This window comes from Hypanus sabinus, chromosome 21 (assembly GCF_030144855.1).
Source record: "Hypanus sabinus isolate sHypSab1 chromosome 21, sHypSab1.hap1, whole genome shotgun sequence".
NCBI lineage: Eukaryota > Metazoa > Chordata > Chondrichthyes > Myliobatiformes > Dasyatidae > Hypanus > Hypanus sabinus.
In genome coordinates, this window is record NC_082726.1 from 56,383,682 (window position 1) to 56,405,991 (window position 22,310).

The 22,310-nt window shown below is 40.2% G+C and overlaps 2 long non-coding RNA genes across 4 annotated transcripts in view; one reads left to right on the forward strand and one right to left on the reverse strand.

Annotated features, from left to right (window-relative positions):
- LOC132379073 (uncharacterized) overlaps positions 1-8,719 on the reverse strand; it is a 47,616-nt gene extending 38,897 nt beyond the window's left edge. For both annotated transcript variants that reach the window (XR_009507285.1, XR_009507286.1), the window contains exon 1: positions 8,395-8,719. This is a non-coding gene — a long non-coding RNA (uncharacterized LOC132379073). The remainder of the gene's footprint in view (positions 1-8,394) is intronic.
- On the forward strand, positions 8,712-20,177 carry LOC132379072 (uncharacterized). Of its 2 annotated transcripts, none has more exons than XR_009507284.1 (3): positions 8,712-9,500; positions 10,196-16,043; positions 16,529-20,177. It is a non-coding gene; the product is annotated as an uncharacterized LOC132379072 (long non-coding RNA). The 2 variants fall into 2 exon arrangements; XR_009507283.1 differs by lacking the exon at positions 16,529-20,177 and having other exon boundaries at positions 10,196-12,941; positions 14,862-16,522.
- The last annotated feature ends 2,133 nt before the right edge of the window (positions 20,178-22,310 follow it).

The following is a 22,310-nucleotide window of genomic DNA, read 5'->3' on the forward strand; positions in this document are numbered from 1 at the left end:
CCTTCATTCAGTCGGAGGTGCAGCGGCTGCTCAGGAAGGGGATCATTGAGCCAAGCACAAGTCCTTGGAGGGACCAGGTGGTTGTTGTTTGGACCGGGCAGAAAAATAGGATGGTCTTGGACTATAGCCAGACCATCAATAGGTTCACGCAGCTTGATGCGTACCCCCTACCCCGCATCGCGGATATGGTCAACCAGATAGCTCAGTACAAGGTGTACTCGACCATAGATCTGAAATCCGCTTACCACCAGCTCCCCATCTGCCCCTGAGGACCGCCCCTACACTGCCTTCGAGGCGGGCGGCAGGCTCTATCACTTACTGCGCGTCCCCTTCGGTGTCACGAATGGTGTCTCTGTCTTCCAGAGGGAAATGGACCGGATGGTGGACCAGTGCCAACTGAAGGCCACATTTCCATATCTGGATAACATCATCATCTGTGGTCACGACTGGCAGGATCACAACACCAACCTCCAACGATTTTTCCAAGTGGCCAAAGCCCTGAACCAGGGACAAGTGTGTGTTCGGAACCACCCGACTCGCTATCCTTGGGTATGTCGTGGAGAACGGGGTCATTGGCCCTGATCCAGACCGTATGTGCCCCCTGTTAGAACTCCCTCTTCCCACCACCCTCAGAGCCCTCAGACAGTGCCTGGGCTTCTTTTCCTATTATACCCAATGGGTCCCTCATTATGCAGACAAGGCCTGCCCCCTGGTCAAGTCCACCACTTTTCCCCTCTCTGCCGAAGCCCGCGCAGCCTTCAGCCACATTAAAGGGGACATTGCCAAAGCAACGATGCATGCGGTGGGCGAGACCATTCCCTTCCAAGTAGAGAGTGACGCCTCCGATTTCGCTCTGGCTGCTACCCTCAATCAGGCAGGCAGGCCAGTAGCATTCTTTTCTCGTACCCTTCAAGGCTCTGAAATTTGGCACTCCGCGGCGGAGAAAGAAGCCCAGGCCATAGTGGAAGCTATTAGGCACTGGAAGCACTATCTCGCCGGCAAAAGGTTCACCTTGCTGACCGACCAATGCTCAGTTGCGTTCATGTTCAGCAAACAACAGTGGGGCAAAATCAAAAATGATAAAATTTTGCAGTGGAGAATAGAACTCTCCACCTACAACTATGATATCCTGTACTGGCCCGGAAGGCTCAATGAGCCCCCTGATGCCCTAAGCCAGGGAGCATGTGCCAGCGCGCAGCTCGACCAGCTATTTGCCCTCCATGCAGATCTTTGCCACCTGGGGGTCACCCAATTTTACCATTTTGTGAAAGCCCGGAACCTGTCTTACTCCCTTGAGGACATCAGGACGATGACCAGGGACTGCCAAGTCTGCGCTGAGTGCAAACCGCACTTCTACCGTCCTGACAAGGCGCAACTTATCAAGGCCTCCAGCGACTGAGTGTTGACTTTAAGGGCCCCCTTCCCTCCACCAACCGCAATGTCTACTTCCTCAACATTATCGACGAGTACTCGCTGTTCCCCTTTGCCATCCCCTGCCCCGACACCACTGCCAAGTCCGTCATAAAAGCCCTGCGCCAGCTCTTCACTCTGTTCGGATATCCCTGCTATATCCACAGTGATAGAGGGTCCTCCTTTATGAGTGACGAGCTGCGCCGGTACCTGCTAGCTAGGGGCATTGCTACTAGTAGGACCACGAGCTATAATCCCCGGGGAAATGGACAGGTGGAGAGGGCGAATGCCACAGTGTGGAAGGCCACACTTTTAGCCCTTAAGTCAAAAGGGTTGCTGGTCTCTCGATGGCAGGAGGTCCTCCCCAAGGCACTCCACTCTATCCGCTCTCTGTTATGCACATCCACCAATGCCACCCCTCATGAGCGCCTCTTTTCTTTTCCCAGGAAGTCTGCCACTGGGACCACCCTACCGGCTTGGCTGACATCCCCAGGGCCAGTGCTGCTCCGGAAACATGCATGGAGCAATAAATACTCCCCGCTGGTCAAGAGGGTTCACCTATTACATGAGAACCCCCAGTATGCCTACGTGGTCTTACCTGATGGGCAGGAGGACACGGTCTCCGTCCGCGACCTGGCGCCCGCAGGAGCAGCAGACCACTATCCTGAACACTCCACGGTAACTATAAACCCTGTACCCGAGGTGACACCACGCACACCAAGCCCTACACAGGCTCCTCACGACACTCCCATACCAGGCGCCTCGCACAGGCATATACCAGGCACTTCACACATACATGAGGGATCACTGACGCCTAGTGGGCTGACACCTCCAGTCAGGCTGGAACCAGCACAACCACCATCTCTGGTGCGATCACCATCGGCACCTGTGCAATCACAGCCGGTGCTACGTAGATCGCAGCGACAGATTCGACCACCTGATAGACTTGTAAATATACTTGTAAGAAACTTCACCTCATGGGGACTCTCTTTTAAAACAAAGGGGGTGTAAATGTGGTGAACTACATATACCTGTCTGGACACGCCCCCCTGCTGACTACTCCTGTGGCTCCTCCCACAGACCCCGGTATAAAGGCGATTGGAGGCACAGCGCCGGCCTCAGTCTCCAGGATGTTGTGTGGTGGTCACTTGCTGCTTGTTCTTTCTTCCAGCCAATAAAAGCCTATATCTCGCCTCAAGTCTCTGAGAGTTATTGATGGTGCATCAGTACTAAAACTGCATCTGACTGAGAGTGGAAAGAGGAGATAGCCAGCATAAAGAGGAGAGAGGGATGGGTGAGATAGGCCAGCTGGTGATAGGTAGACTGAGGGGCATGGAGGATGAAGGGACAGACAGAGCCAGGTAGGGAGTGGAGTGGAATGAATGGAGTTGGGAGACAAAGGCAAGTAGGTGACAGGGGGAAGCTAAGAGAAAAAGGCAAATGAAACCTGTGTAGGTATGAAAGGCTGAAGATCAAAACAACTACTGGAACGTGGTAAGCAGAAATACAAAGGCAACCAGTACTGGTATCTGAAAGTAAGGAAGGTGATAATCAGAACCATTAGGGAAGAAGTTGTGCCATCCCTTCTCAAAGTTTCTTCCAAGAAACTTTCAAGATGAGCATTCCTGAACATTTGAAATGCCCTTTTACATAGATATAAAGTACTACAGCACAGAATTCAGCCTGCCTAGTCTCATCTACCTGCACCTGGAGTATATCTTTCTAAACCCCTCCCATCCATGCACATAACCAAAATTCTCTTAAATGTTACAATTGAATCAACATCTACCACTTACTTTGGCAGCTCATTCCACACTCGCATTACTCTTTGCGTGAAGATTCCTTTGAGATGCCCTTAAATAGTTCATCTTTCACCCTAAACCTATGACTTACTGTTCTAGTCTTACCCAAAATTATGGGAAAAAGCTGGCATGCAGTCACCCTATCTATACCCCTAATAATTTTCTATATTTATAAAAGATCTCCCCTCATTCTTCAGCCTGATGAGGACACACGCATTCTCCCACCCCGGAAAGTACCCGGAGCAAGCAAGTGCTGACTCCAGTGTGGGCTTGGAGCTGGTGCACTTCTTCACCCCAGTGTGAGCCCAGACTGGACCGGACCCCCTTAAGATGTGTCCAACACCGGTCAAAGCTAAGATTTTTTGTTCATAGTGGATGCGTGGAACGCCCTGCTGGGGCTGGTGGTAGAGGGAGATAAGTTAGAGAGAGATAAGAGACTCTTACTTCGATAGACACACAGATGATAGAAAAAAATGGAGGACTATGTGGGAGGGAGAAGGGTTAGATTAATATTAGAGTAGCTTAAAAAGGTCTACAGAACATCTTAGGCCAATGGATTTGTATTGTTCTACATTTTTCTGTCTGTAGAGGGAAATAGACTATTGATATTTTGGGTGGAAACCCTTCATCTGGACTGAAGGTATATAGGGAAGAAAGTCACCATAAAGAACTGAGAGGTCTCAATGGCTCAGAGACTTTATGTCCTGCTTAGACCTTGAAAAGATTAGTTATTCACTTCTTAATTCATACATAAAATTCCAAAAGGTGTGGGGACCTTTTCTTGAATATTCTCATAATTCCCTTTTAGATTAAGGGTGCATCCCTCCCTTTTTTCTTTTGCATTTAAATCCCTTACTTCCAGCTTCTTACAGGTAAGATTTATGTTTTTTTTGATGTGTAAACATATTATAGTTCAGGTAGTAGGCAATATATCTTCTTGTAAATACTGCTCTGTCATGTTAAAAGTTCTGATTAACTTTTTTATATATCGTAAGGTTGGTTTGGAGTTGGGTAGTGGGAGGGTGGGGTGGTAACTAACTTTATACAATTCTACTATGGGTGCTTTTTCTTCATTGTTATGAACTTTACATTTGAAATATTGTTTGCACTATATAAACCTTTTTTTACTATCTTTTTTGTTTTGTCGCATTGTAGAAACTCATAAAAATTAACTTAAAAAAAGAACTGAGAGGTAGGGATGGAACAAAAGCTGTTAAGTGACCACTAATGGGTAGAAGAGAGATCCTGATGATCCTCTTAACAGTCCTCTCACTTCTTTGTAAGGTCGCGGTTAGATGCCTTGCAATTCCTGTACCTGTGTACCAGATGGTGATGTAGCTGTTCAGGGCACTCTCAAAGGTGTTCCTGTTAAAATTGGTTAGAAGGGATGAGAGCATTGCTCATCTCAGTCTCTTTGAAAAGTGGAGACACTGCTGTGTTTTCTTGACCAAAGAAGTGGTGTTCAGAGACCTGAGATGATTCATTATGTGCATACCCAGAAACCTGAGAGTTCTTTCCACAGTGGAGGCGTATATGTGCAGTGGAGTGGTCAGCCTGCACCTTCGTAAAGTCCACAGTCATCTCTTTGATCTTGTCCATGTTGAGACTCAAGTTAGTGTAATAGCAACATTCACCTCTCCGTCCAGTGACACCTCGCCTTATATTATGAGTAATGGAAGTGAACACCCCATAGCTTTTGCATCACATTCCCTTATCACTGCAGAGAAAAATTACACACAGATTGACTGGCAGGTTAATCAGTACTTGTATGGGACAGAGTTTACCCTCATTACTGATCATCAACCACTAGGGGTTCTGCGGATTTTCAATCCTCAGAAGGGTGTTCCATGAACAGCAACAACACAAATGCAGAGATGGGCTCCGTTTCTTGGAAGACACGATTACAAGATTGAATTCAAAAGGACGATTAATCATGGAAATGCTGAGGATTGTCCCATTTGCTCATGGATGAAGAAGTACTAGAAAAATTTACAAAATAAGACACACCTCTTGATGTATTCTGCCTAACGCAAATCAAAAGTCTCTCTATTAAGGCAGAGATGATCCAAAGGTACACCAGAACAGACCCAAGATGGTCACAAGTCTCCACGGCCACCCAAAATGGTTGGAATGTGCAGTAGAAACTGCAGTTTCCCCATTTTTACCAGCACTGAGATGAGCTTGTCCTTGGTGGAGGTTGCCTTGTGTGGAGATTTGCACCATCCAACCTGAGAGCTAAAGTGTTGCAAGAGCTACATGCTGGCCATCTAGGCATAGTTAAAATGAATGTGTTAGCTTGAAGCTTTGCCTGGTGACCTGGGATAGATCAGCAGATCGAGCAGCTTGCCGTACACTGTATGGGATGCCACCATGTTCAGAAGATGCCAAGAGCAGTGCCTCTCCATCCTTGGGAATGGCCTACATTGTCCTGTGGAGGATTCATGGGGATTTGGCTGACTTTTCATGGGCACAGATTTCTCGGTAGCAGTGGATTCAGCTACAAAGTGGCCAAAAATGTTCCCAGTAGCCTTCCTACAGCCTCGCACTCTGTTGATCTATTGAGAAGTCTCTTCACAAGGACTGATGTTCTAGAACACTTAAGTCGGTGATAATGGACCACAATTTGTGGCAGTACAGTTTCAGTCATTCCTAAAAAGGAAAGGAATAAGTCTCATTACATCTGCACCGTAATACCCAGCTACAAATGGCTTGGTGGAAAGGTTTCTCCAGAATCTAAACTGTTCTTGGTTCTTGTCTTCCTGCTGATTTAGTTAAATTTAATAAACAAATATCTAATCCTGTTATTAGAGATACATTACGAATTTGGTTTCAATTTCGTAAGTTTTTTACTTTGAAAAACTTTGTTCTTGATAGCCCTATCTTACTTAATTTCTTTTTCAAACCCTCTTGGACAGATCAAGCTTTTAACATATGGAAAAGGAAAGGTATAAAATGTTTTCGTGATCTCTTTTTTGAAGATACTTTGATGTCATTTGACCAACTTTCCAACAAATTTGAATTACCTAAATCTAATTTTTTCAGATATTTACAAATTAGAAATTTCTTACATAAAGTTTTACCATCTTTTCCTAATTCAACTTTGGTGGACTTTACAGATTTGATTTTTACCTTAAATCCTTGTCAGAAGGGATTAGTAGCTTTTATTTATAATATGATTATGAAGATACAACCAGAAATATCAGTTAGAATTAAACAAGAATGGGAAAAAGAACTTCGATATAATATATCAACAGATAAATGGGAAAAAATTTTGCAAATGGTTAATTCTTCTTCTATATGTGCTAAACATGCTTTAATACAATTTAAAATTGTACATAGAGCTCATATGTCTAAAGATAAACTTGCTCGATTCTATTCTCATATTAACCCTCAATGTGACAGATGTCATTCAGAAGTGGCCTCATTGACCCATATGTTTTGGTCATGTCTCACTTTACATAATTACTGGAAGGACATATTTACTACTATTTCCTCAATTTGGAATATAGATTTACAACCTCATTTTATTACTGCAATTTTTGGCATACCAAATGAAGATGGTAATCAGTTTTCCCCTTCAATCAGACGAATGATTGCTTTTGTAACATTAATGGCCAGAAGGTCTATATTACAAAATTGGAAAGAAGTAAATCCTCCTACCATGTTTCAATGGCTTTCTCAAACTATTTCTTATCTGAGCCTGGAAAAAATTAGAAGCACTATTTTTGACTCATCAATTAAATTTGAAGAAACTTGGAGACCGTTTATTCGACATTTTCATATGAATTAATTTGGCCTTTTCCAGACCTTCTTTCTGCTTATTCATGTTCAGGTATGGAGTTCCGGAGTTTGTTGACACTATCATATACTTGTAAACTATTATTATTGCCCATGTTAGTTTAGTTTAGTGCTTTATTTTTCTTAATATATACTTTTTTTCACATATTTTCAATTTTTTTTTTCTCTTTTAATGGTTATTTTTGTTTTTTTTCATATATAATCATATGGACTTGATTGATTAAGGTATTTTTTTTTCTGCTGATGTTTAATAGGATATTGTTATCTTATTATCAACGTGATTTCAAGTCTATTGTATTCATAATTTACTCATTATTATGTTATGTTTTTTATATGTATATATGAAAATCAATAAAAAAATTGAAAAAGAAAGAAAGAAAGAATCTAAAGAACACTTTGCAAGCAAAGTCAGCAAAGAACACACTATACTAACACTGAACCAGAAGTTCACCAATTTCCTCCTTGTCTATCCTAATGCAACACATTCCACAACCAATGACTCTCCAGCTATGCTATTCCTCAGTTGTTTCTTGCATTCACACTTGGATGTCCCCAATTCCCATCTCAGAAGGAGTATGCAGAACAAACAGCCAAGACAAATTGAGGGCTCCTCAAATAAGCAGGTTTGATGTTGCACTTCTGGACAATCGGTCCTGGTGAGGGACTACAGAGGTGATCAGAAGTGGATAGTTGGAAAGATTAAGGACAGAATGGGACCGGTCTTCTACACAGTGGAGATCGTGCCTGATATCATCTGTGGATAACAACATCCACCAGTTGAGGAGAGCAGAGTCAATTGTTAAAGTGGAAAGTTGACTACTGCTATCAGAGCTGCTTTCTGCAATTTCAGAGTCAACGCCTGTAACCACCACAGAGGAGTTCCCAGAACCTGTGATTGTTTCACTGCCACAACTCTCACCTGCCAAATGGCGTGATCCCCCTTGTTAGGAAAGAAGTTAGCCTAGAAGAGTAAGAAACCCACCACAGCAATTAAATCTTAGGCCTGAATGGGGCAATTTAAAATTTACTATGCTGTGGATGTCTGTATACAGTATAGTAGTCATGCATTCTACATTAAGTTGGAGTTTATAACTAAGCAGGGAGGAGTGTTGTGTATTTAATATTTCAGTAAAAGTTGAGTAATTTTGTGTGTGTTTGTGTGTATATATGTATAAATTGATTAAGTATGCTTGTTCATTAAATAATTCATTTTGAGTTACTAGTATACGTCATCACGCTACTATGTGATACATGCCTGTCTCATCGCAAGTAAACTCGAAGTTGGGCTCGCAAGTCTGAATCCCGTGTCTTCCTTTGAATTGGTTTAATGTTTTGAATTTACAAAACCTAACACTGATGGCGCGGGGCAAGAACCGATGCTGACCTGAGAGCTGTTTTATTCCCCAATCTGAAGGCAGCATCCCGATCCCTCAGCCATGCCTGGATCCCTGCTGTCAGCCACGGCTTCCGATTTGCTCCCACACAACTGCGTTTAATAATGAATGTGCTTCTCGATGTAGTCAGTCAATCACAGATCTCATATTAACATGATGGCTGTAGGCTGTAGGTAGTAGTTTTTGTTTTCAAAATGATGAAATCCTCACTATTACAAAATGCAATCTCAACTCCAGAGGAAAGCAGAGAAGTTAACATGTTTTGTCATCCTTTTTATTTTACACTTGGGCTGTCAGATAGCTGGGTATTTCTGTGCAAAGTTAGTGGGAAAAATGATTAATAGACCAGTGATGTGATATTATCTCCAGAAATTATCACAGGGTAACTGGCATCTTAGTAACTAAAGTACAAAGTATTAATGAGAAATAAGAGAGAAGAAAAAAAAAGACAACAAAGATGGACAGATTTTAGACTAGGAAGGGAATGCAATAAAAAAAATAGATTTCTGTTTACTGTAGCAAACAATCTACAAAAGGAGTTCTGCAGATTGAACAGCATCTGTGGGAGGAAAGGCATTGTTGATGTGTTAAGAAAAAACCCTGCTTCAGGTCTCCAGATTGTACTTTCTAACTATGATTAGGTTGGAAATGGAGCAGAACAGAGTGGGGAAAAAATCTTTTTCGCACAGTATGCAACAAAACTATTCTTGAACCTTCTATGTTCAATAATATAACCAATGATGTGCCACGCTAGATGATCTGAGCAGGACTGGAAGTTATAAAACTGATTTCTGCTGAATTTCCCCACCTCTGATCTTAATGCTTCCATTATCTGGCTGAGACTTGTGAAATACTTACAAATTCCTGTCACTCTTGCATATTTTTCCCTATAAAATTTATTCAAATGTTTCTATTTGTGCTGTTTTCCAGTAAAAATGCACATTTGAGTCATCAGATCAAAGACATACTCAGTGTTAAAAGGGCCTTTGGACTCATTTAGAATTGGTCATCAACTGAAAGTATAAATTATAGACTGAAGATGGCACACCATAAGATCCTGTCTGTGATGCCCAATGAAAATAATTATCTGCGGCTGGTAACCAATTTGCTCCTTTTTCTGTTGTTTTGTAACTTTATAACTGAAGTTAAAAGTATGAAAGTGATAATTTTGCTGTAGAAAGACAAATATAGAAGTGGCATTTAATTACATTTTCTCATCACTGATAGTTTGTGAACAATTGTAAATCCTAAAAGAATAGGGAAATTCATATGTAAATATTAAAGTAATTTACTTTATTTATCTGATTACTCAAACATTAACAAATTTATCAGTTTTTAATCTTGTTACTTGGAAATGAAAAGCATAAAGTTGTTTGGCTTGGTTTAACTTTAGTTGCTCTTGGCTAAGGGTATCTTGGACTTTGGACAGATTTGAGAAGAACAGTGGCTTGGGAGTGACCATGTGATGATTCTTTAATATATAACTGAAATGAACTTTTTGCTGTATAACCTTCATGTTTGTCATGTACAAAAAATTTGTAAATTATTCTGCTTGTTTTAGAACATGTTCATAGATTAACTTTGCAATTTTTTCATGACTGTATAATTAGATTTCAGAACTGATTAAAAATGAGAACTTTTGTCAAAATTTGTAAAAACTCATTAAAATATGAAAATGCATTTATCCCAAATATCTTTCAGCTCACAGTACCATTTAATAATTTTGTTGTATTTGATGCACCATCAATAACTCTAGTAGACTGGAAGTGAATGATAGGCTTTTATTAACAGCAAAAAGGGAGCACGACCATGTTGGAGACTGAGGGAGGAGCAGTGCCCCAATCGCCTTTATACAGGGGTCTGTGGGAGGAGCCACAGGAGCAGTCAGCAGAGGGGCTCGTCCAGACAGGTATACATAGTTTACCACAGTATTTAAATACTTTTTATCCTGTATGGTGATGTGCTACACACAAAAAGTTATATAACATATTTAAAGTTGTGCAGTTGTTAAATTTGGTGCTGTAAAGGATTCTATCCATGAATTAAGTTCTGCAACTTCATTGAATTCCAGACTTGATATACACTGAGTGCTGGCACTGCAAAATTAGAAGTTCAAAGCCAAGTTATTATCAAAAATCACTGTATACTACCTGGAGATTCATTTTGTTGCAGGTATTCACGATTAAAATGAAGAAATACAATAGTATCAATGAAAAACTACATAGAAACACTGACAAGCAACCAATGTGCAAAAGAAGATGAACTGAAAACACACAAAAAAGCAAATAATAATAATAATAAATAAACAGAGCAAACTAGGAGTTTCAGAAAAAAGCTCCATAGGGAGTAGTTAAGAAACTAATCACTTTACTGGAAATTACGTTAGAAGTTGAATCCTTTGTAGTAATTATAATGCAAGAAATGGAGCTCGAAAATGATAGTTCTTGGGCAATATGCCAAAAGCTCTTTTTTATGACCCTATCTACCAACAGGAGCTCAAGAGATGCCACTATGATTTATGTAGAGCTATCAAGTTGGAAAAATGGCAGCACAGCAACAAAATCCAGTCACAACTCTGCGACAATGACACACCCAGTGAATGACAAGGACTGCGCACCATCACGGACTTCAAGAAGTAATGCAGCAGTACAGCCAATATTGCCACTTCACACCCACACAAGCTGAATATTTTTTTACGCTCGATTTGAGGTGAATAAGACTGAATCCCTGAGGAGAGTGCCAACAAGACCTGCTCCTTGGCATTTTCTGAGGCTGAGGTACGTAGAACATTCCCATTCCAATGGGGCTGGACATTTTGAATCTCTCCCTCTCAGTGTGTATTACTCTTCTGTTTCAAATTGTCCATCATTGTCCCCATACCTAAGAAAACCAAGATAGCATGGTTGAACAATTGGCACCCTGTCGCACTCACCTCAATTATAAACAAATGCTTTGAGAGGCTGGTTAAAGACCACATCTGCAGCATGCTACCACCCACACTAGACCCAGCTAGCTGAGCCACTCCTCTAAGTTCCACGACCTGTTGGATGGTCTATAGTACAGACCCATACATTTCTTATTCCTCAGTCCTAAGCATAAAACCTCACAAGATGAGCTCTCCAGTCTGTCCTGACAGTGCCATAACATTTTCCCTGACTAGTAATGCCACCCATTCCCCTTTAATTCCTCCTGGTCTATCATTCTTAAACAACTGAACCCCAGAACACTGAACTGCTAGTCCTGTGTCACCTACAACCAAGTCTCACTAATGGCTACAATGTCATAATTCCATGTGCTGATCCATACCCTAAACTCATCCACCTTTCCGACAATACTCCTTGCTTTGATATACACACAGCTCAGAAAATTAGTCCCTCCATGCCCGACCTTTTGATTCCTGACTTTGTATGTAGATTTAACATCTTTCTCCACAACCACTCCATTATCTGTTCTGGCATTCAGGTTCCCATCACCCTGCAATTCTAGTTTAACCCTTGCCTCCCATGCAGCACTAGCAAACCTTCCTACTGGGTATGACAATAGTCCCACTTCCGTTCAGGTGCAAACTGTCCATTCTGAAAAGAGTTCAATGATCCAAATACCTGAAGCCCTAACATATAGATAAGGAATAGTAATTAAACCTTTAATTCAAACTGTATAACTGGCTTTTGCCAGCTATGGAAAAAATAATTGTATAAAGAATATATTAAGGTTCCCTATGTACTGTTCACTTGAAACTAAATTACTTCTAATTACTTTTGTCTAAAGATCAATCTTTTCACAGTGTTTGCTTCTAGTCTCATGATTCCCAAGTTTTTCCATCTGACTTCCTGTGTCTGGGTCAACCAGAACAAATGCCAATCCTTTACAACAACAGAACAAGACTGATCTTTATTTGTACAGCACCTTTAACTTGCATGAGTATTATCAACTAAAATCTGACAACTGACATAGGAGACATTGGGTAGATAAAAAGCTTAGGCATAGGTAGGCTGTAAAAGAGAAAATTAAGGGAACAATGCAAAGAAGTTATGAGGAATTTCCTTATACAATTGAAAACATGGCTACTAATAGTAGTGCCATGTCATATGGAGCAAAACTACAAAAAGTTGAAATGGTTTCTTCACATGGAACAATAGTTAGCAAGAATAGGTGAATGGGACCTTGGAGACAGCAGCAGAATTTTGAATGTCATCAAGGTTAGAAGCAGGAAGAGTAAAGCTGACAGAAGTAGATTGCACTAGTGATGCCTAGAGGTATTTAAGCATTCAGTTTATAAAACCATAAGACATAAGAGCAAAATTAGGCCATTCAGCCCATCAAATATTCAGGGGGGTGCATCAGGTGAATTAATACAGGGACAGCGTTGGGAGGTGCTTTGACCATGAGGCATAGATATTTGTCATAATCTTCTCTCAAGCTAATATATCTCAGTAAAGTTGCAACTGTCTTGTTCAGCTACCTGGGTGACTTCCAGTGAATGGAGTTTCAATGGGGAGAAAACACTGGCTTCAGATTTTCCAATAAAGAGTCCAGAGTAAGTACTGGTGAGGTTTATTGGTAAATGTTATCAGATTATTTGTGAAAAATGACATTATGCTTTCTTACAATTTTACTGAGGAGCAACATGAAGATCCTTTGGGGGTAGAGCTATCACGCATAACTGTGCTAGGTGACTGGAGAGGTTAGAATAAAGTAAGTGTCTTCCTGCACATCTGGACAACAGTTGGCTGAGATGATGAGGAAGAATAGATAACCGTGTCACTATCGTATTATGAAATTTATAAGAGATGTTTTGGTTCTATGACAAGGTAGCAAACTTCATTGTATGTGAATCAATGGTCCTTTTCAAAGGGGAGTCAAGCTAATTAATTATTACTTACAGCCTATGGAGCTACAAGTATAACATTTTTCTGTCATGTTTTATTGTATTGTGACAGCTTTTAATTTTCCCATCTGCTTATCCCTCTCTCACGTTATCTCCTTGCCCTCCCATCCTCCCTCTGGTGCTCCTCCCACACCACTCCCTTTCTTTCTTTCATGGTCTTCTGTCTCTTTCACCAATCAACTTCCTAGCTCTTTGCTTCATCCTTCCTCCTCCAAGTCCATATCCAAAATGTAGAAAACCTGGGTAACATTTTCTGGGCATAGCGGCAGGCCTTTCCTTCTCCATAGCAGAATGACCCCACTAGCAATCAAAAGCAGTTTTCCACCTCTGGCAGCAGAGTGATCCCCCCAGTGATAAAAAGGCAGGCAGCTGATGGTCACCTTCCGCATTCACCTCAATATTCAATCTCCCTCATCGCTTTAATCAGCGCTCAATGGAAGATTTAATCAGTGAAATAGATTTAAATATAGGCTCATGCCCCATCCCACAGCCCCCTTACCTCAAGGTTCCTGCCCAATGCCTCTTCTCCTGGAATCCCCTTGAAGACTGCAGAGCACCGAAATGCACAAATGATCTCCAAACTGCAAACCACAGGATCTGAGAGTTCTAGATTCACATTCAAGATGAAAAACAAATGTAAACAACATAAAAGAAGTGAAATATATGTTTACATGATCTATCCAGAAGATGTCAACCAAAGATGAGTTGAACGCAGGTGCCATCTTGACCGGAAAAGCTGCCATTAAATTGGAAAGAATTCAGAAGGGATTTACGAGTATGTTGCAGGAACTTGAGACATTAAGTCATGGAGAGAGGTTGAACAGGTTGGGACATTTTACTCTGGGGAAATACAATATGTAGAGGTGTATAAAACTATGAAGGGCATATAGGGTGAATGCCCACAATCCTTATCCTTGTGGCAAATCAAGAACTAAACGGCATAGGTTTAAGGTGAGGGGACGGCGATTTAACTGGAACTTGGGGGGAGCCTTTTTATGCAGAAAGTGGTCTGTATATAGAATAAACTGCAGAGGAAGTAGTTGAGGAAGGTATATTAACAATATTCAAAAGGTACTTGGACAGGTAAATAAATAGAGGGATATGGACCAAATACAGGCAAATTAGACTAGCTTTGATAGGAAACTTGGTCAGCATGGATCAGTTAGGCCAAAGGGCCTGTTGCCAAACCATATGATTCTACAATTTTAATCTCCATTTCAGCTATCCAAGGCAGTTATTTAATTAGGGGTCATCAGTGGATTTGTGGCTCAAATTTTATATCTAAATCATCAGGTTGTTTTCCCAATCAAATAGAGATTCAGAGATAGGCATGCTCATGAATGTCTTTTTTCTGCTCTTGTGTTTGGGTATATGTACTGTTGTTTGGAATAAACCCCCTTTATAAGATGTAGCAATATTTTAATGTACATTATTAAAATAATTAACTTCCCTGCAAACTTCATGTGAAGATGTCAACCATGTTGATATAAATATAACTTGTTCAAGTGTATCATCCACCAGTATATCTTCATGTGTATATTATATGACCCAAAATTTTCTCTGCTGCAGTTGCCATTGAACCAGGGATCCCCAGAGAAAATGATGAGCATTGCAGAGCTGGGTGCTACAACCTCTCCCTAACAGTTTTCTTCTGTGCTCCTGCATTTGATAATGGACACCTTAACCAATACAATACTCACAATGCCAACTATTAATGACATTTACACAGACAGGTGCGTAAAAAAGGATCATTGGCGATCCGAGTCACCCCACACAAACTGTTCCAGCTGCTACATCTAGGAAACGGTACCACAGCATCACAGCATAAAAGCTGGGACCAATAGGCTCCAGGGACAGCTTCTTTCACCAGACCATCAGACTGCTTAATTCATGCTGACACAACTGTATTTCTATGTTATATGGACGGTCCTGTTGTATATACTATTTATTAAAAATTACTATAAATTGAACATTTAGAAGGAGACACAATGTAAAGATTTTTACTCTTCATGTATGTGAAGGATGCAAGAAATAAAGTTAATTCAATTGTTATAAGTAAGTCATCAAAATGTCAGCTTTTGTTGAGTAATGTCCCTGGCAGCTTCACTTAAGGCATTATGTTATGGATTGCTAATATTGTGTATTTATGATGGTAGGATAATTGACTATTCCCATCTATGAAAATTACTGATTGAAATCTTCATTTAAAATCTGAAGTAAATCTTACTTTTACCATCAAGCACTAAGGAAATTAGAATTCAGGACTGAATAATTCATTTTTATTCTGCTCTTCCCAAAAGTGAGTACCTATTGGCCAAGTCTATGATCTTAATGTATTTTTCTTCTCACAGTAATCTGAGGTGATGTGTCCTGAATAAAACAATAGATCCATCTGTAATTTTCTGGAGTGCATGTTCCTTGACTCTTTATGTAATGATGAATATGAAAATGAGACTATCAAACAGGTTATTCAGATAAATATTTGTAGAAACAAGGTATAACTGGGTTTGATATCCCTTCATAAAAAGACTAAACAAAAAATAATGCAAATGCTCTGAATCTAAAATAAATATCAAAAATTTAGGAAATACTAAGCAGGTTAAGCGGCATTTGTGGAGAATGGAACAGTTTATATTATGGGTAAATGGGCTTCCTTCAGACCTGAAAAGATTAAAAATCAAATAAATTATTTGTTACAGGAATGTAGAACAGACATGATAGAAGGAAAGGGATGGGACAGAGTGGAGTCCAGTAAGTCAAAGATTTTGTTTTTCTCCCATTGTTAGGCATTATTATTTACCCTTAATTACGATGGCAGTCAATGCTGTAATAGAAGGAAAAATGGCATTCAGTTTGCTCATAGCAAATCTTAGAGAGTAGTATAACAATGTTTAGATAATCTGCTTTTTAAAAAGTAATTTTAGAAAACCTAAAGATGTTTTCCAACATTGTTGTCTACATTGTCTTAAAATACAGTTTGTTTTAAAAGCAGTAAGAAAAAAGATTACTATTGGTGATACATTTCAAAAGTAGGTCTTCCATTGTAGAAATGCTCGTTAGAGTTGAATACTGAGTCCAATGTTCTTAATTTCTATCCAGAACATGGGGCTCTGTCTGAAGTTCTAACTCGGACGCTTACTAACTGAAACTTTGTGCTGTGAAAGCAATTTCATAAATCCTTGCTCTATTTCAGACAGTCAGTTTTTGACAGGAAATATTGATATTTCTTGTTTCAGGCCCCCTGAGTCCATGAGCTTTGAGAGGAGCGTTGATAGAACCACTTTCTGTTGGAGTTCATGCATGCTGCAGAGGAGGAGTAACAACTGGCAGCAAAGATTTTATTTTAGGAGCAGGCAAACAATCAATTTGGCAGCCCATGTTTTGCATTTTTATCTTTTTAAAAATGCCCTGAAAAGATGGACAATTTAACTGGCAGATGCAGATGTTTTCAGTCATCTATTTTTTTCTGAAAATTTGGTGCCTCTGAATCTGTTACTAAGGTTTACTTTGTGTGGAATCATCTATTGACTCAGATTAAATTGTACAGGATTGTTGCTCTGATCTTTCAAAGTTAAGTCAATATTTATTTGTTCATGACAATTTTAGGTCAGACCTGGAGCCCATGATCTAGGCAGTAGTGCTTCAATATTTTCAAATATTATTGGTCAGATTGTTCAGGCTGATATTAACAATCCTCAAACATTATTTGAAGAAAAAAATTATCAAGTATTATTTCAGTGCAGATTAACAATGGTTCCTCATCAACACATTCTATAAAACATCTGGTCGTAAAACTTGTTAACTATTTGAGCAACTAACCAAATTAAGCTTTGCATGCATAATAATTGTGACTAGGTGAATTACAAGAATTTGAGAAGTAAAAAAAGAAACAAATGAAGAATGTTGGAATGAGCCATATGAGAGATCCCTCCTCATTATTCTGAACTCTAGCAAGTACAAGCCCAGAGCCATCAAACACTCATATGTGCTAGTCCTTTTGTTCCTGCAATTATTCTTAGTGAACCACCTCTAGGCCATCTCCAATTCCAGCACATCCTTTCTTAGTTAAGGGGCCCAAAATGGCTCACAGTACTCCAAAAGTGGTCTGACCAGTGCCGTATAAAGTCACAGCATTACATCCTTGCTTTTATATTCTAATCCCCTTGAATTGAATGCTAACATTGCATTTGCCTTCTTTACCACTGACTCAGCAAGTTAACCTTTAGTGAATCCTGCACTAGGACCACCAAGTTCCTTTGCACCCCCAATTTTTGAGTTTATTCTTTGTTTACAAAATAGTCTACACCTTCATTTCTACCAAAGTGCATAACCATCTGCCGTTTTTTTGCCCATTCTCCTAATCTGTCTAAATCCTTCTGCAGACTCCCTGCTTCCACAACACTCTCTGCACCTCCAACTATCTTCAAATCATCTGCAAACTTGGCAACAAATCCATCATTCCATCATACAGATGATTGAAGTATAATGTGAAAAGAGGTGTTCCCAACACAGACCCCTGTGCAACTCCACTAGTTACCAGCAGCCAGCCAGCAAAGGCCCCCTCTATTCCCACTCTTTGCCTTATAGGAACTATTACAACTTGGGGACACATGAAGCCAGACTGGCACTCCCATAGTGTATGGAAGGGATCCCTGCTAGTATCCCCTTCCATTCAGCTTTGGACAACACCTCTCTCGTGTATTTATAGTTCCAGAAATTCCTGACAAATCAATTATAATGCTTACAAATAACTTCTACTGTAAGTATAAGAACTGGAGAAATTAATTCACCTTTTTACTAAAATTAATTGCTGTCAAAAGACCTGGTACCAGAAAAATTTGTCCTATCCTGCCCATATTGTTTTTCTTAACTTGACTTTTTGTGTATATATTTTACGAGGTGTTACGTCAGTGTTACGTCAGACACCTCCTTTGTGAGAATAGCCAGATCACTGTTGGGTTGAGTCAAAAGGGGGCCCAAGACATGAGGGGGAGACGTGCAGGATGTCACGTTTCTCCCCCCCCCCCCATAGCGATGTAAAGCTACGGGACATGGCCATTGTCTCTTGGAGACAGATTTGTGGATTGAGATGCTCTGCTACGTGAATGCCCTCGGGCAAAGTGGGCTGGTTGAGGGAGAGATTGCATCACCCCCAACCTGATTGACATCTACGACCCTGCGAGTCAGAATAAAAGAGGGGCTGTAGGAACAACCCCTCAGACGCACCAGAAGAAACGATAAGCGACCACGTAACAGCAGACGGTCATCGGAAACCAAGCCACGTGCGTTCAATTCCGTGGCTGGAATTGGTGGCTGAAAACACGAAAAACAGCTTTTTAGCTAACAACGGGGAAACCCGCTCCCCTGACTCAATGGATTGGCATCATAAAAGACTTGGGCAAGTTTAAATGCCTCCCTCTCTTAAATCCAAAACGCTGCAGCCTGAACGAGCTAATGACTTTTATATTTCCATCGGACAATACATTATCCCCTAGACAATGATAGAGTTACGTTTTATTGGTTATGATCATACTTGCGCTTTAGATTTAGTATTGACGACATATATTATCTGTATGTTTGCATTAATCTTATTTTTGTGCCCCTTTATCAATAAATACTTTTAAAAATAGTACCATCAGACTTCAACGGACCTCTCTATCTTTGCTGGTAAGTGATCCAGTTACAGGATTTCGTAACAGTGGCAATTGGGCTTATGAATCTGCTGATTTCCAAGGTTTTAATCTGTGGTAAGTTGTTTGTATAATTTTAGGTACATACAATAAGAAATTCTAGGTCAAGAAAATGCCTTTTAACACATTGTGTGCTCCACTCAGAATCTATATGCTATTATTCTGTTGTAGACTTTAAAAATGACGATTGATCAGTCATTGCTATGGCTGTACATGGGGGGGGGGGGAACACATAACCTAAAATTACTGTATATATTTAAATGCCACAGAGCTTTTGTTCTCTATTACTGCCTTTGGTTCATAAAGTTCCCTCACATACTTTTACCATAGGGTCCCTATAAAAGATGTCATTTTCTCCATAGGGTCTTTGTCATATTTATGAGTAAAGCTAATCAAAGCTATTTCTGTGTACAATATTAAAATGTATCCTTAAACTGTTTACTTTTTTCCATTCTCATTTTGTCTTTAATAAAATTATACTGTATCCTAATAGTACAGAGACATTACCTCAGTTGGCTATAATTAACAAATGGAGAGCCTATGATTAAATAAATTCATAACTAGGCTTCAACGCAGTACAATTGTATTTTGGAAGATTATGAGACCATAAGATAAAGGAGCAGCATTAGGCCATTCGGCCCATTGAGTTTGCTCCACCATTCCATTGTGACTGATCCCTCTCAACTCCATTCTCCCATAACCATCCACACCTTTACGAATCAAGAAATATCAACCTCCGCTTTAAATATACCCAATGACTTGGTCTTCATAAGACAAATTTCTTTAGGCAGAATATGGTGAATCAGTGGCAATGAATTCTATAGATTCATTCCCTTCTGCCTAAAGAAATTTCTCCTCATCTCTATTCTAAAGATACTTTGCTTTATTCTGAGGCTCTGTCTTTTGGTCATAGTCTCCCTCACCAGAGGAAACATTCTCTCAACATCCACTCTATCTAGTCCTTTAAATATTCAATAGGTTTTAATGGCAGCATCCCACCCCCTTTCTTCTAAACTCCAGCAAATACAGACACAGAGCCATCAAATGCTCCTTTTACATTAACACATTTTAGTTCTGATGGTCTTTCTTGTGTAATCCTCTGGAAACCCTCGAAACCTGCTTTCAATACACCAATTGCAGACTGAGCAATGCCCTATAAAGCCTCAACATTATATATTTATCATTTCCCATAATCACACCTTCCTCTCCAACCTTCCCTGGGTTCTCTGATTTAACACTATTTGGTTTCAGCTTCTCCCCACTTCCCAGTAATGTGACTCACTGGAACACCATACCTGGAAGGCTGAAGACAAGTTTATCCCAGAGGCCTAGCCTTTCTTCTGCCTTCACCCAATGAGAGGCCATCCTTTTCCTCCACCTCCAACAAATCAGAGGTCCTCCTTTTCTACCCTCCACCCAAGCAAAGGTCATCTCTTTTATTGTGCCTCATCTTCTTTGCTGATTTTTACTCTACCAGACCTAGAAATTGAACCTGGCATTTCCTGATGTAGATTGCCTTGTATATCTCACATAGTTTCCATGGGAGGAATATATCAAATTGCATCATTCCCTGTTGTTAAACACTCCCATGCCAAATAAGTTTGTGCAGTTCAGGACTTGTATCCATTATTGTTTTGGAATCAAGGCAGGGGCATCATCGTCAGGCAATGTTAGAGTGGGGTAACAAACTGGCAGGCTTAGTGAAGATGCCTTCAGGGTGTAGTGCAATGAAACAGCATGCAATAATCCTGAGAAACTTATTTCTTGTCCTTTTATCACCCATTTTTATTACATTATCAATCTGTTTGCCCTTAATATCAACACCTCATCACGTCTTCTCTTTTAGCTCCCGACCACCAAACTTCTCTTTTATCACCACCCATCCTTCTTCAGCCTTCTCTTCCTTCACCCATTATCCACAATACATAACAGACGTTTTTTGTCAACTTTCTATTATCTGCCTTCCCTTGCTTGGCGTCCAGCCTATCACGTCTTTCCTTATAACTATAAACCTATTATTGGTTTTCCTTTTTACCAAATATCAACCAATCATAGACCTTAGCTTTCAGTCCAAACCACCTGTCCTTCTGTTTTCCATAATCCTGTCCCAACTGCACAACCTTTCCTCAAAGAATAAAACAACGTTATGCTAGAAATCTGACAAAAATTCTATATATTCCAACAAAAAATGTTAGAAATATTCAGCAGGTCAGGTGACATTTATGAGGTAGTAGGGTGAGACAGTTAATGCTTTAAGTTGATGACCCTTAAGTAAAACTGAGAGCATTTGTAGAGGAAGGAGAGGGGTGGAGATAACAAAAGGAATATCTATGATAGGGGAAGGCCAAGAGAGATTGCATGGCATGATTGGTGGTGGTGTTGGATAAAATTAGTCAGGTTTGTTATTAACATATAATCCTCCAAGTAGGCACATGACGACAATTTAGATGGTAACTAGACTAATTATAATTACCAGCAGGGAGTTAAGCTTTTCATAGACAAAGGAAATTGAAGAATGAGGTAGAGCTGATACACAGCCATAATTTTAGCAACCTGAAAGAAATTCCATTTGATATTATAGACTGAATATACAGTACAGAGCCAATGTAAGACTTTCCCAGATAAAACCTAGGTATAAGAAACTCTGCTCTATTACAGATCTATTAGAAAGATGGTTGAAAAAGGCAAAGCAAATAGGAGCTACTTCCACCATTGCTGTAGAGAAAAACATGAGCAGTAAGGAACTGAGCCAAAAAAATAAGAGATGAATTTGGTGGAGCTATGACTGACACGTCTATTGAGTGCACTGGGGCAGAGTTAAGTATCCAAGCAGGTATTTATGTGAGTACAACTGAGTATGAAATTTTACATTCTGTTAACTGTGCAATTTTAAATTCAGATTTAAGTTCAGATTTATGGCCATTCAGCCATATACATGTATACAGCCAAACAAAACAACTTTCCTCTGGACCAAGGTGCTCAACGCAGTCCATATAACTCACACAAAACTCACAAGGTAAAATTACAACAAATACATTATCAAATAATGTGCATTTGTGACACAAGTCACAAAGTAAACAGAATATGCTACTGGTGCTTCATATATGATAAGACCTGGATGCTTGCAGGGAGTTCAATAGTCTCACAGCCTAGGGGAAGAAGCTGTTTCCTATCCTAACAGTCCTTGTCCTAATGTAACGGTACCTCCTGCTTGATGGTCAGGGGTCAAAGAGATTGTTGGATGGATGGGAGGCATCATTGACAATGCTAATGGCCTTGCATAGGCTGTGCTTCTTATAAATGTCTCGGATGGGTAAAGGAAGAGAGA